The sequence below is a fragment of the Sminthopsis crassicaudata genome, chromosome 1 (assembly GCF_048593235.1).
Source record: "Sminthopsis crassicaudata isolate SCR6 chromosome 1, ASM4859323v1, whole genome shotgun sequence".
Taxonomy (NCBI): Eukaryota; Metazoa; Chordata; class Mammalia; order Dasyuromorphia; family Dasyuridae; genus Sminthopsis; species Sminthopsis crassicaudata.
Window position 1 is genome coordinate 703,797,766 of NC_133617.1, and position 13,090 is coordinate 703,810,855.

Here is a 13,090-nt window from a genome sequence, read left to right on the forward strand (position 1 = left end):
TATTTTCAGCTGCAATTAATTTAAACGATGAGGCAGCAAGTGCTGTGAAGGAGTCAGGCCATGAGTTTGCTAGCCAGGAGGGACAGCGGTGGCTGCTCTCCCTCGCATCCCTCCGTCCCCTCCTGGCCGCCTGGCTGCGTGCACCTTGGCTCCGCCAGCAGGGCCGCGTCAGGGATGCCGGCCTTCATCCCCGGCAGGAGAGGGGCGCGCGCTCCCCTCCCGCCGCTGCTCTCCCGGCTCCCGGGGCTGGTTTGCAGTGACTACGGACTGACAGCCCTTGTGACTCGCAAGGGTTAATACCCACTGAGTAATTGTTTCCTTAATGAATTGGGAGTAACAAAGTTTCAGGTGATGGCTGACATGTTACTGCCAGGCCGGGCTATCATGTGACTGTCCCCAGACAATGGGGCATAGTTTTCAAGTGGCGGCTGATTTGGGGGAGAACAATGCGCTTTTTTTCTCCGCTCCTTCCAGCTGCCAGGACTTCCTCCTGAAGGGCTATGTTTTAAGTTGAGTATTTATTCTTCAAGAAAATTACAAGGGGGGAATAAAAGCACTTGGCTACAATTGAAGTCTCAGGGTTCTGACCTCAGTTATTCGACCACTTCCCTCAGTGGAAATTTTGTTTCTCCGTCGTTGCCTCAGAGTGTAGGATCAATTAGAGATAGAGAGATCTCTCGAATTTAATGGAAAATGAATGCTTTTTGTCGGCCTGCAACTTAGTAACTCCCTAGCATGGAGCCTTCTACTACTTTTTCCCCTCTCTTGTGGGGGAGAAAACCGGATTTAAAATGGATATGAAGTACTTGACTTCGGGCTTTTGAACACTGGGTGTCAGTGAGCACACATGCCTGCACACATAGGTGCGACTGAATTTTAGGGTTGGGTTTTTTTTTTCTTTCATCGTTTGAGAAACATTTTCTTGGCTCGGATTGAGCCAGTGAAAGGATGTCTATTTAATATTAACCTATTTCGGATGAATTTAATTTTGAAAGTCTCAGGGTAAAACAAGAGCTCAAGAATGTTCCCTTTGCTGGGCTTAAAAGTAACTCACTGTACAAGGAAATGGCAAACCACTCCAGTATCTTTGCCAAGAAAAATCCTATGGACAGTATTGGGGTGATAACAAGACTCTTGGGGTCAAGAAGAATGGGACCCAACTGAACAAAAACCAAGTGTGTCAAATTCAGAATGTGTGACGATGAATTGAGTGAGCTAAACGGCTGATATAACAACAAAAAAATTAAAAATTTTTAAAATTTAATTTAATTTTATTGTCTTTTGATGATAGGATTTGGAGGCCAAGGGTATTTTTATTGATAATCTAATTTAATCCTTTTATCAAACTTGAAGCCTCTTGGTGAATTGGCTTTCTCAAAGTCACAGAAAGGGCCAGAGGTAGATCCAGGATTCAAGAGATTCCAAGCCCAGTGTTCTTTTCACAATTCCAAGATTCCTGCATTTTACTCTAAATTGAAAATTATATTCAGGAGCAGTTCCCTGAAGAAAACATTTGGAATGTTTTTGTCAAAAGCTGAAGATTGACATGACACATTTTTTGGGGGGACTGATACTGTAACTCCCAAGATAACAGTAGATCTCTGATTTTCTATGATAAGGAGGAATAGGAGGGAATAAAATCTCCAGTTCATCAAAAACTAATTTTCTTCAATAATTTCAACTTCCTTCTCCACCAGTGATTTGCCAAAGGTGCCAAGAAAGGAAGGAAATGAAATGATTTTTGCTTGTGAGATCTTTTTATTTCCCTTTGCTATGAGGAAGATGCTGCCCAAGAGGCAAGCAGTCTGGAGGAAAAGGTTGGAACAGCCTAAACAACTCAGGTCTTTTTGACTCTTATTCCAGAGCTCTCTTCACTATGATACCTACCTGCCTGAAAAAAGGCCCAAATTAGGTAGATTTCCTGCCTCTGTGTCCATTTTCCCCCCTCCTGTTTTAACAAAAAGCCTTTTTGGGCTCAATAGCCAGGAAATCACTTTTAGATTGTACAGTAAGAATTCACTAATTAGGACCTTGAGGGAAGTTCATCCTGAATAGATTAAGACCATGAGTTTTTTGTTTTTTGTTTTTTGTTTTTTGTTTTTTTAACTCAGTTTTATTACTTTTAAATACTGGACACTACATAACTGGAAGCAAGCCTTCTGTGTTGTCTAGAGGAGTCTCTAGGGTACTTATTCTAGTTAAGATTTATTTGTATTTATTTGTAGTCAGCATGCTTCAGTTCTTCAAGGATTCTTGGTTTTGTATTTGTGGGTATGCCTGTGGGTATGGAGCTAGCTCATCAGCCCTCTTGGTACAAGGCTTTCTAGAGTCTGTGGCCAAAAACATTAGTCTCCTTAAAGCCCACCTGGTGATGAGTTTCTTCCAGCTGAGTTTTGCTCTCAGTCAGTATTTTTCTAGTTTGCCAAAATCTGCTGTGCTCCATGGGGCTCAGCCTTTGAAAACCCAAAATCCTTCCTTTTTTTTTTTTTTTTTTTTTAATGTGAGATAAGACATCTGAAAAGGTACATATCCAGTATTTATTTGTAAATACATATTTTGAAATTTTATTGAAATTGGTTTATTCTGTCAGTTAATTTAAACAGAACCTTCTATAACTTTCTTTGCCTAATTGATTTGGTCAGCAAGCCCTGTCTTTGTAGATATTGCAGAAACAGCATTCAGTCCAGCTCCTGTCTGACTGAGTAAACACAAATTCTCAACAAATAAAATGTAAATTAATCCTTATTTTGAGGTAAAAAAAGAGGCAGCATGTCACAGTGGATAAAGGGCTAGCCTTAAAGCCAGAAAGACTTGGCTTCTAGTTCTGCCTTTAAAACATATTAGCTGTGTTAACCTGGATTAACCACTTAACCTCTCTGAGACTAAATTGCAGAGAAGATGCTGAGACCCATTTAGTAGCAGGAGCTTCCTTAACTAAGAATTCCCTACATCAAGGAAATCAGTCCACTCTCTCCCTTAGGACTCATGTTGATGATCTTACTACAGGACCACATAAAAAATAGAAAACTTATAAGGTGTATTATTATCATTTTAAAGATCCAATTAAACAGGTAGCTAAATGGCCCCAAGACTAGTGGAAGCTGTGGTCCTCTGGTGAGAACCAACATTTTTAGACAGGAGTGATTCATTTAATCAGCTCAACTCTATGTTTTTAAGTATTTGTACATCAAAATATGCTTTTATTTGAGGGGAAAATTGTTTGTACTTACATAATATAAAATGTAATAAATATAATAAAATGCATCAATCCTGTAAGAAAAGCATTATTATACTCAATTTACACATGAGAAAGTTGAAGCTTAGAGAATCTGAATGACCTCAGTGATGCCCTAGAACTTGAAATGGCTGAGTCCTGTCCTCAGTTCTAGGAAGTCTTTCCGTGCAGCTCTGTTATTTAATCTTTGCCAACAAAGTAAGTTACTCAAAGAGAAGGTGGGGATGGCTTTTCCTAAACCTGTTTCCTGGGCTTTGTTAAGTTTTTGTTGAATCACTTCCATTTGTTAAATCAACTTTGCACTTTAAGTTAGTTGATAATTTTAAACTACCTCCTAACATCAACATACTATGAATATGTAAGTTCTGGCTAATAATTATAGTAACTGACATTTATAGCTTTGTAGTTTATAAAGTACTATAGAAACACATCATCTTTTTTATTTCATGTGATTTGTTCTCATGGAGGGCTTAGAAACTTGGGATGGCTGCTCTTGGCCACTTGCAAGCAGAATTCTTTTTGTTTGTAATAAAACAAACAGTAGGAGAAAGTTTGCCCTTTGCTTTGTTTTCCTTGGGTAACAAAACCCATCTTCTTGTTTCCTTTTAGCTCGTATATCAGGCTTTTATTAATGGGTCAGAAGTATAGATCAAGGAAAAAGGGGGGCATTTCAATATGAACACAAATTCAGTGTGAAACCAGCATTGGTATGATGTGACTGCTTTAAAAAAGGGGCAGTGGAACATCAGAATGCCTCCAAGGGAGAGTGAAGCAGGAGGTTGAGGAATTGAGAAGCTAGACCATAGAAAGAATAGTGGAGGATACCCTAATAGCCATCTGCATGAGGCCTTATGGAAGGCTGTCCTAGAGATTTGTTCTGGGTTGTTCAAATCTAAGACTGAAGGAATGTACATTATAAGGAATCAGATTTGGGTTCAATACAAAGAACAAGTTAATGTGGATCTAAGGAGGTGTAGGGGGAGTGTGGCTGGAGTACTAGATTTAGAGGCAGAAACACCTGAGTTCAAATTCAGCCTCAGATACTTATTGACTGAATGATCCTAGGCAGGTTATTTCACTTTGCCTCAGTTTCCTTAAGTGCTAAAATGGGAATAATAACATTTATCTTTCTGGTGAGAGGTTTGTGAATTGCCTGGCACGTAGGATGTGCTATATAAATGTTTGTTATTGTTATTTTTATTACCTAGCTCTTGGAACATAGTGAAGACCATATAAACATATATGTATATATGTATGGTATCTGTGTGTATACACATATGTGTAAAAGAGCCATGTGAAATCCTACAACTATAAACATCAGTTATTATTGCTGCTGTTCTTAGAATTACTCAGAATTTTACAAATGTCATGTTGTGTATATTTTCAGGCACTGGACATAGCTTAGCTGACAATTACTTCAAGAACAGGATGGAATTGGTTTTCTCTTTGAGTTGATGATAATATTCTTAGGTCAGTGGTAATGAAATAACTTCATCTTCCTGATGAGGGACTCTAAAGTATGAAATTTCATTACTGAAATATCACCCATTTATTACATGCCGGGCACTGTTCTAGACATTAGAAATATAAGAACAAATAATGAAACAATTTACTCCCAAGGAGTTTACATTCTAATGAGAGAGATAGGTATGTAAAAAAGTATAGCATAAATATAATGTGAATAAATAGAAATAGATTAAAGTAGTTAGGGAATTAAAAGAGACTTCATGCCTTTGGTGGTACCTGAGCTGTGTTACAGGAAAAGAGGGGAATTCCATGAGGTAGAGGTGACAACAATAGTAATAGCCAGCACATACAGAACACTATGGTTGGCTATTTTATTATTTTACAAATAGTGCCTCATTTTATCATTCGGATGTAGATACTATTTTATCATTCCCATTTTATAGGTGAGGAAAATAAAATGAAAGTTGTGACTTGCTTAGAGGAACATAGTTGGTACATGTCTGAGACGGGTACCATGCCCCATGGAAGGAGGGGAGGAGCACATTCTAGGTATGGGGGATGGCCACTAGAACGGCTTGGAGACAAATGAGGAAATGAGGAACAGATCATTTGGTTGGACTGAAGCACAATAGGTGCTTAATAAAATGTAAGTAATGCCCAATTGAAGCTGGAAAGGTAAGAGGACTTGATTTTTTTAAAATCCTAAATGCAGTAGGAAACCACTGGAATTGGTTGAGTAAGGGAATCATATGATCAGATCTTCAGTGAAGGAAAATTCTTTTGGCAGCAGCGTGTAGGATAGAACTAGAATGGAGAGAGAGACTCAGGCCGGGAGACCAATTAGGGGCTGTTGCAGTAATCAAGGGGAGAGGTAACGAGGCTTGAGCTGGGCTGGTAGCCGTGTCAGTGGCGAGAAAACACTGGCTATGAGAGATGCTTGGCTGCTGATTGGACACATGGGGCGAGGGAGTGAGGAGGGAAGGATCATGCCAGAGTGAAGAGCTTGGGGCTGGAAGGATGGTGGTGAGTTTGGCAGTAATAGGGAAGTTTGGAAGTGGGGAGGGAGGGTTTGGGGGAAAGATACTGAGCTCAATTTGCCACATGTGGGGTTTCAGGTGTCTCTGGGACATCCAGTCTGAAATGTCAACTGATTAGTGATGTGCGCTGACACTCAGGCGAGACACTAACTGGGCCTGTGTGTATTCACATATATGGATCTAATGATATATTTATGTAATTATATGGTTGTGTATATTAATATAATAATTAAACACACATATACATATACCTGCAAAAAGCTTAAATAACTTACTGGATTGTAGATTTAGAGCTAGGGGGACTTTAGAGATCATCTAATCAACCCATTCATTTAGAATGAGGAAGCTCTGAGTTTCAATGTCAGACACTTAGAAATTATGTGACCCTGGGCAATACATACACATATACATGTGCATAGGTATTATATATGTATTATACATTTATATATATATATTCATATGCAAATGAGTAATACATACTTATATATCTATTGTATAGGTATAAGTATAAATAATAAATATATACAGGGATATGTATGCATATGTATATATAGTATATATAAGATACACATGTATTTGTATTCAATACATATATTGTACATATACAATACAGACATATGTATACAATATATATGTCTACATAGTTGCATTTGTGCATATGCATGTATAGCATTCATTTATGTATAGACATAATAAACACCTGCTGTGTCCACAGCATTTGGACAGTGCATTTATATATAGGCATTTGTAGTGTGTTACACATATATACATATGCATATATTTCCTGGTACGAGTTGCTGTGTTGTTAACTGGACAGAGAGATGGGTTCTGAGACCTTGGCAGTTCAGTGCTGAGCTTGGCTGTTGCCTTTGGCCAGCTTCATCGCCCTTTCATGCTGACTTTGTCCACTGCTGTAGTTGTCCAGTGTAGGCTTTTAGCCCTGCTTTCTTTTCTGTACATCACTTCATTCCCATCTTCCCACAGTTCTCTGAATTCTTCATACCCTATCATTTGTTCAGCCATTCCACCATCATAAGGTGGCAAGTATTTTGTTTCTAGCTTTTTGTTATCATGTATAAAGCTACCATGAATATTTATTTAGAGAGATGCATAGACATAATATAATAATAACAACATAATATTCTACTCTATATGTGTGTTTTTTCTTTCTGCTAATAATTTCCTTGGGGCACATTCCTAGCAGTTCTTCCTCACTCCTGAGTCCTCCCTAGCTCTTGCCAGCACTAGTAGACAAGCTTCCTAATCAGTCCCTTCTTCCAATTTCTTCTCTCCAGATCGTCACAGAGCTGCCAGAGTCATGTTTCTTAGGCAGAAATGTAACCATGCTATACCTGTGCTTAAAAAACTTAAGTGCCCACTGTCTATCTAACCAGGTTACTTATACCTTCGGAATCCAATACTTAATGTGCAACAAGAAAATGGTATTTACACACATATATTGTATCTGGGTTATATTGTAACACATGTAGGGATTGCCTGTCATGGGAGGGAGGGAGGGGATAATTTGGAAAAATGAATACAAGGGATAATATTATAAAAAAAAATTACTCATGCATATATACTGTGGAAAAAAAAATTCTAAATTAAAAAAAAAAAAACAAAACTTCAAAAAGATCATTGGTTCTGGGGACCTTAGAGATCAACTTACCCATGTAGAATGATTAAAGACCTGAGTCTAAATCTGTCCTTAGACAATTACTAGCTGTGTGTCTATGTGTGTCCTTAACTTCTGTTTGCCTCAGTTTCCTCTGCATGCCACAGGAATAATAATAGCACCTATTTCCTTGGTTTGTTTTAAAGATCTTAAAGCACTACATAAATATTACAATATTGTTTATATACTATCATTAATGTTATTGCAGATAAGGAAACTGAAGCTGACAAATTCATGTTTACATAGGTGGAACTATGAATTATTTCTAAATCTAGTACTCTTTCCACTGTACCACTTCCTCTAGCCCAGGGCTGCTTCAACTTTTTCCACCTGTGACTCCTTTTCACCTGAAAATTTTTTACGAACCAGACTATAAAGCAGGGGTTCTGAAACTATGGCCCGAGGGCCAGATGCGGCTGCTGAGGACATTTATGTGGGCTGCCAGGTTGTGGCAAATGGGCTGAGGGGCGGAGACAGTGTGAGTTTTTGTTTTTGCTATAGTCCGGCCCTCCAGCAGTCTGAGGGACAGTGAACTGGCCCCTGTTTAAAAAGTTTGAGGACCACTGGTATACAGGTATATAAAACAGATATACATATGAAACATTTACTGATAATAATTTTGCATCCCCCACATTCAGACCCCATATGGGGTCACAAACCACAGTTTAAGAAATTGGTCTCTATATGATCAATAACAAACTTCTCTGGCTAATATTTAAGGTTCCCAACTGTATTTCATAATCCTTTCTTTTAAGAACTCTCTGTTCTAGGCAACATGAACTGCTCCCCATTTTCTGAATGTGACAACCCAAGCCCTCCCCATTCTGTTCCATTCATGTCTGTAAATCATCCCATGCATCTATAAATGTATCTCCTCCTCATCTCTTTCTCTTAGAATCCTTGTCTTTCTCGGAAACTCAGGGTGGTTCCTCCATCTTTCTTGAAGCCTTTCCTGGTCCCTCCCTGGAGTTAGCTTCCTGTCTCCTCAGCAGCATCTTCTTCAGTGTCCAGATACACTTGTTTCTATATCTCAGGTCTACCTCCTAGAATGTAAGCTCCTTGAGGTTACGGACAAGTTGCAGTACCTCTGGTACCTAGCAGAGTGCTTTGGACATAGCAGGGGCTTAATAAATAAATATTTGCTGAATTAAAATAAATTAAAAGACAGCAGTGACTGAGTGCTAAGTTCTGGAGCAGGAATTCAGAGAAGTGTGTATGGCTGATCCCCATTCATGACATCATCCTTGCTCCCTTCCCCCTCATCCCCATTTGTAACGTGCTCTCCTGGCAGTTACAATTACTAGTCTGTCCTAGACCCACCAGAGTACCTTTGACCACTGTCCTCTGCAGTGTGAGCTCTACCCGGCTCGCCTCCTCTGAGGCCTTCTAAGGTCTCTGGCCACAATCTCTTGAATCTATAGCTTAATAACCGGTAGCGCACTCAAGAACAACCACGTGTAATCTTAAAAGCCTTTATTATACCTACTCACATAATGCCCTGACTGATGCCCTGACTTGTTGGTTCCCGAGTGAACACCTGGTCAGAAGACCCACGTGTTCACTACCAAAACCCTTACCTCATTTGTTTCTATATCTCAGGTCTTCCTCCTAGAATGTAAGCTCCTTGAGGTTACGAACAAGTTGCAGTATCTCTGGTACCTAGCAGAGTGCTTTGGACATAGCAGGGGCTTAATAAATAAATATTTGCTGAATTAAAATAAAGTAAAAGACAGCAGTGACTGAGTGCTAAGTTCTGGAGCAGGAATTCAGAGAAGTGTGTATGGCTGATCCCCATTCATGACATCATCCTTGCTCCCTTCCCCCTCATCCCCCCCAAAAGAGAGAAAAAAAAATCATTGGATTGTCTATGATGTTGTTAAGTTCAAAGAAATGGGAAGCTTGCCCTATTTTCATCCTTTTAGTACAGGGCCATGTTTTTCCCTGAAGTACAGGTAGAGCTGAGTGAGGGAGAGGAAAGCCATTGATCTGGAGTGACCAGCTAGCTTCAACACAGACAAAAGCACCTCATGATATTGAGGTGGAAATGGGCATTAATCAGCTCTGACAGTCCCTGGCCTTACACCCTCTTTCTTGCCAGCAAGAACCAATCATCCCTCGTCCCAGCACACACAAGTTAGCCTAAGGGGCTCCACATCCCTCAATGTTTTCTCTTGTTCCTCTTCCTGTAGGCTTCTGGGGGGTGCAGTGGACAGAGCCCTGGGTCTGGAGTCTGGAAGACTCCTGAATTCAAAATTGGCTCTGGATGTGCTGTCAACCTTTTTCTTCAGCTACAAAATGGAAATTAAAATAATAGCACTCACTTCACAGGGATGTTGTTAGTATCAAATAAGATAAGATTTGCAGTGTGCAACACATAGTAGGTATTTAATAAATGCCTTTGCCCTCCTTCCTTCTTCCCAAACAATTATAGGAAGTTAGGTTTTAATCCTTAGAGTAAATTATTTAAATGTACATGGAGTCTAAGTCATAAAACTAAAATTATCTAGTCTAACTTTCCTATTTTATAGATGAGTAAACTAAGAGTAAGACAAGTTCACGGCTACTGAGTCAGATCTGAACAAGAGTCCTGGTTCCATTACTCCTTCTATAATGTTCTTTGCATGGTACAGCAGAAAGAAGTTTAGCACAGTTCCTAGCACGTAGTAGGAGCTTAATCAGAGTTTATTGAATGAATGAAAGCATCTAGGCTCTGGAGTCAAAGACTGTGCTCCTGACGCCTTCCACCCAGGTGATGGTGGCTGTCATGTCCCTTGGCCAGTTTTCTCATTGGGAGTTATACAGATTAAGGGAGTTGACTCCGAGGTATAGCCTCCAGCTCCATCACTTGCCTGCTGTGGCCGCTGCCTCTCATATCCTCCTTATCCTGAGTAATAGCCTCATTTATTCAAATGTGGAGCCCTGAATCTGGCATATTATAGTAGATGCTCAGTTAAGTTTCACTGATTGAATGAACAAACAAATGAATTAGGAGGCCCTTTGTCTCATGGCCTTGGCTCTCCTAGCAGGGGACAATCAGGGAGTCTCTGAACAGCTAAAACAGATGGAACAAAGTCATCATCAGGAGCAACGGGCAAGTCTGGAAGAGCTTCCCCACGTAGGGGGAGGACCAGTAGCCTCTGCCCCTCCTCCCCTGGGGGCTGAGCCCAGCAGCAAGGACTGCTTAGTCTGGCTTCTATTTGCCTGGAAGAGACGGGGCTCCTATGGGAGATCTCCAAGCTACCTGAGGGCGGCACTCAGCCCTGCCCACTGATGGATGTATGGAGCTCCAGGCTCTACTGCCACATGGTGTTATTGCTGTTGTTCCTGGCTTTAACAGAGAGTGTTGGAAATGACTGCAGTAGCCCAGCCTACAGCAGAGGAACACAGAACTTCCACATACAATAATATTTTTCTTCCTTCCAGAAATCTCTACACACAAGTGAAGTTTATGGTTGGGGAGTTGCACCAGAAGTTTCCCATGGAAGCCACATTTCATGGAGGTGGAGAGGGCTCACTTACTTTTTGTAAAATGGGACTTGAGGTGGGGCAGCCAGGTGGCACAGTGGATAGAGCACCAGCCCTGAATTCAGGAGGACCTGAGTTCAAATTTGGTCTCAGACACTTAACACCTCCTAGCTGTGTGACCCTGGGCAAGTCACTTACCCCCAGCCTCAGAAGAAAAAACAAAACAAAACAAAGCAAAAAAATGGGACTTGAGATATACAGTCAAAAGAGCTAGAGCAGGAGTTAGGGGATCTGGCCCCAGCTCTGCCACCGACTAAAGTGTAACTTCAAGCAAGCCCCTTTCTTTTTCTAGGCCTCAGTTTACCCAAATGTAAAATCCCCAGGTAATCCCAAAAGTCTCCTCTACCTCTGTCAGTCTATCATTTTGTTCCTTCTTATGGAAAAAAAAAAAAAAAAAAAAAAAAAAAAAAAAAAAAAAAAAAAAAAAAACTATGAACAGCAAGATTAGCTTTATCCTTGATGTTAATCTGTGGCTAATGTTAGATGGAGTCTCAGGCACTGGGTAATATTGGCCTTTTATAGACTGTCTGGGTGCAACTGAGGGCAAGCAGGGTGGGGGAAGGGTCAGGGCTCCCATAAGGATTCTCACCCGATTGCTTTGTCCTTTGGGGAAATCACTTCTTTCCTCTAGGTCTTAAGGTCCTCATTTGTAAAGATAATGGAGTAAGCCTGGAGGATCTCAGTTCACTTCAACTTCCCAATTCAGAGGCTTATGGATAGAACTGGAAGGAACTTCCAAGGCTTGTCTCATTTTATAGATGAGGATGGATGTCTGGGGTCAGTTATCGTAATCCTACTCAAAACTGAACCTAATCATAGCTCAACTACTTTATAATTCTGAGATCACTGGCAAGTCATCTGACCTCCTTAAAGCTGTAAAATAGGGAGGAAGGAGGGAAGAAAACAAAGAAGGAGTGGGGGAGGGAGGAAGGAAGGAAAAAAGGAAAGAAAGAAAGAGGGAGGGAGAGATGGGGGAGGAAGGAAGAAAAAGGAAGGAGGAAGGGAAGAAAAAAGGAAAGAGAAAGAAAGAAAGAAGAAACAAAGGAAAGAAAGAAAGGAGAAAGGAAAGAGGGAAAAAAAAGGAATTAAGTTCTTGTCCTTGAGGGAGAATAAAAGGAGAGGGTTGGGGAAGAAGGAGATGTTCCTGGTACAGAAGGCCATAGGGGTGGCTGGATGCTCCAAGGTGAGAAGGCCTTAGGGACCAAAGATAGCTTCAGGATTAGAGCCTGGTTTGCAAGCCTGGGAGCCAGGAGGAGGCAGGAGGTAAATGAAGGCCAGCCTCTTCTCCTCCACATAGTGGGGACTCGAGGAGCCTGACAGAAGGATATTCCAGGTAGATGGGGTAGTTGGCACTGAGGGAAGTTCCAAGATGATATCCTGTTCCTGAAGCATGGGGGAGACTTGGAATAATCCCTGCCTCGTAGAGTTACTGTGTGCTGTATGGATTGTAAACCTTGAAGCATTATTACAAATGGGAATTGTTTGTCCTTAGTACAATCACTTGTGCCATAGTGGTAGGAAGCAAAATATGCCTTCAATTAAAGAGCTTTTAACTCTGAGCAAAGTTTCTTAACCAGGTTGAGCCTCGGTTGTCACATTTGAAAAAATAAGGTTTGTGTATCATTCACAGAGGGCAGGGAGTTGTGACAAGAAGAGCTCTGGGCTTAGACTTGGGAAATCTGGATTTGAAATCTTAACTGGTTGTGTGACCATGAGCAAGCCACTGATCCTTTATCTTTGTCATCTGTGTCTTGTTGTGTCCAACTCTTCATGACCCTATTTGGGATTTTCTTGGCAAAGACACTGAAATGGTTGGCCATTTCCTTCTGCAGCTCATTTTATAAATTTATAAACTGAGGTAAATCAGATTGAGTGACTTGTCCAGGATGAACTGGAAGTGTCTGAGGCCAGATTTGAACTCAGGAAAATGAACTTTCCTGTATTCTAAGCCAGCATTCTATCCATTTTACCACCTAGCTGCCCTGGCATCTGTAGGGGTTAATGACACTTGACCAGAGAGGACTTCACTTTGTAAATTTGTCAATATGGTCTGCTTTCATTTTCTCTCTGGCAGCCTCAAGCCTTTTGTTCTTTGTTTTTCAAAGACATCTTTATTAGTGGTACCTGTGTGTCTTTATCTCTTGATGATTA

The 13,090-nt window shown here is 40.7% G+C and overlaps 1 protein-coding gene across 5 annotated transcripts in view; it reads left to right on the top strand.

Moving 5' to 3' along the window:
- VGLL4 (vestigial like family member 4) overlaps positions 1-13,090 on the top strand; it is a 201,168-nt gene that overhangs the window by 170,632 nt on the left and 17,446 nt on the right. The window lies entirely within an intron of this gene.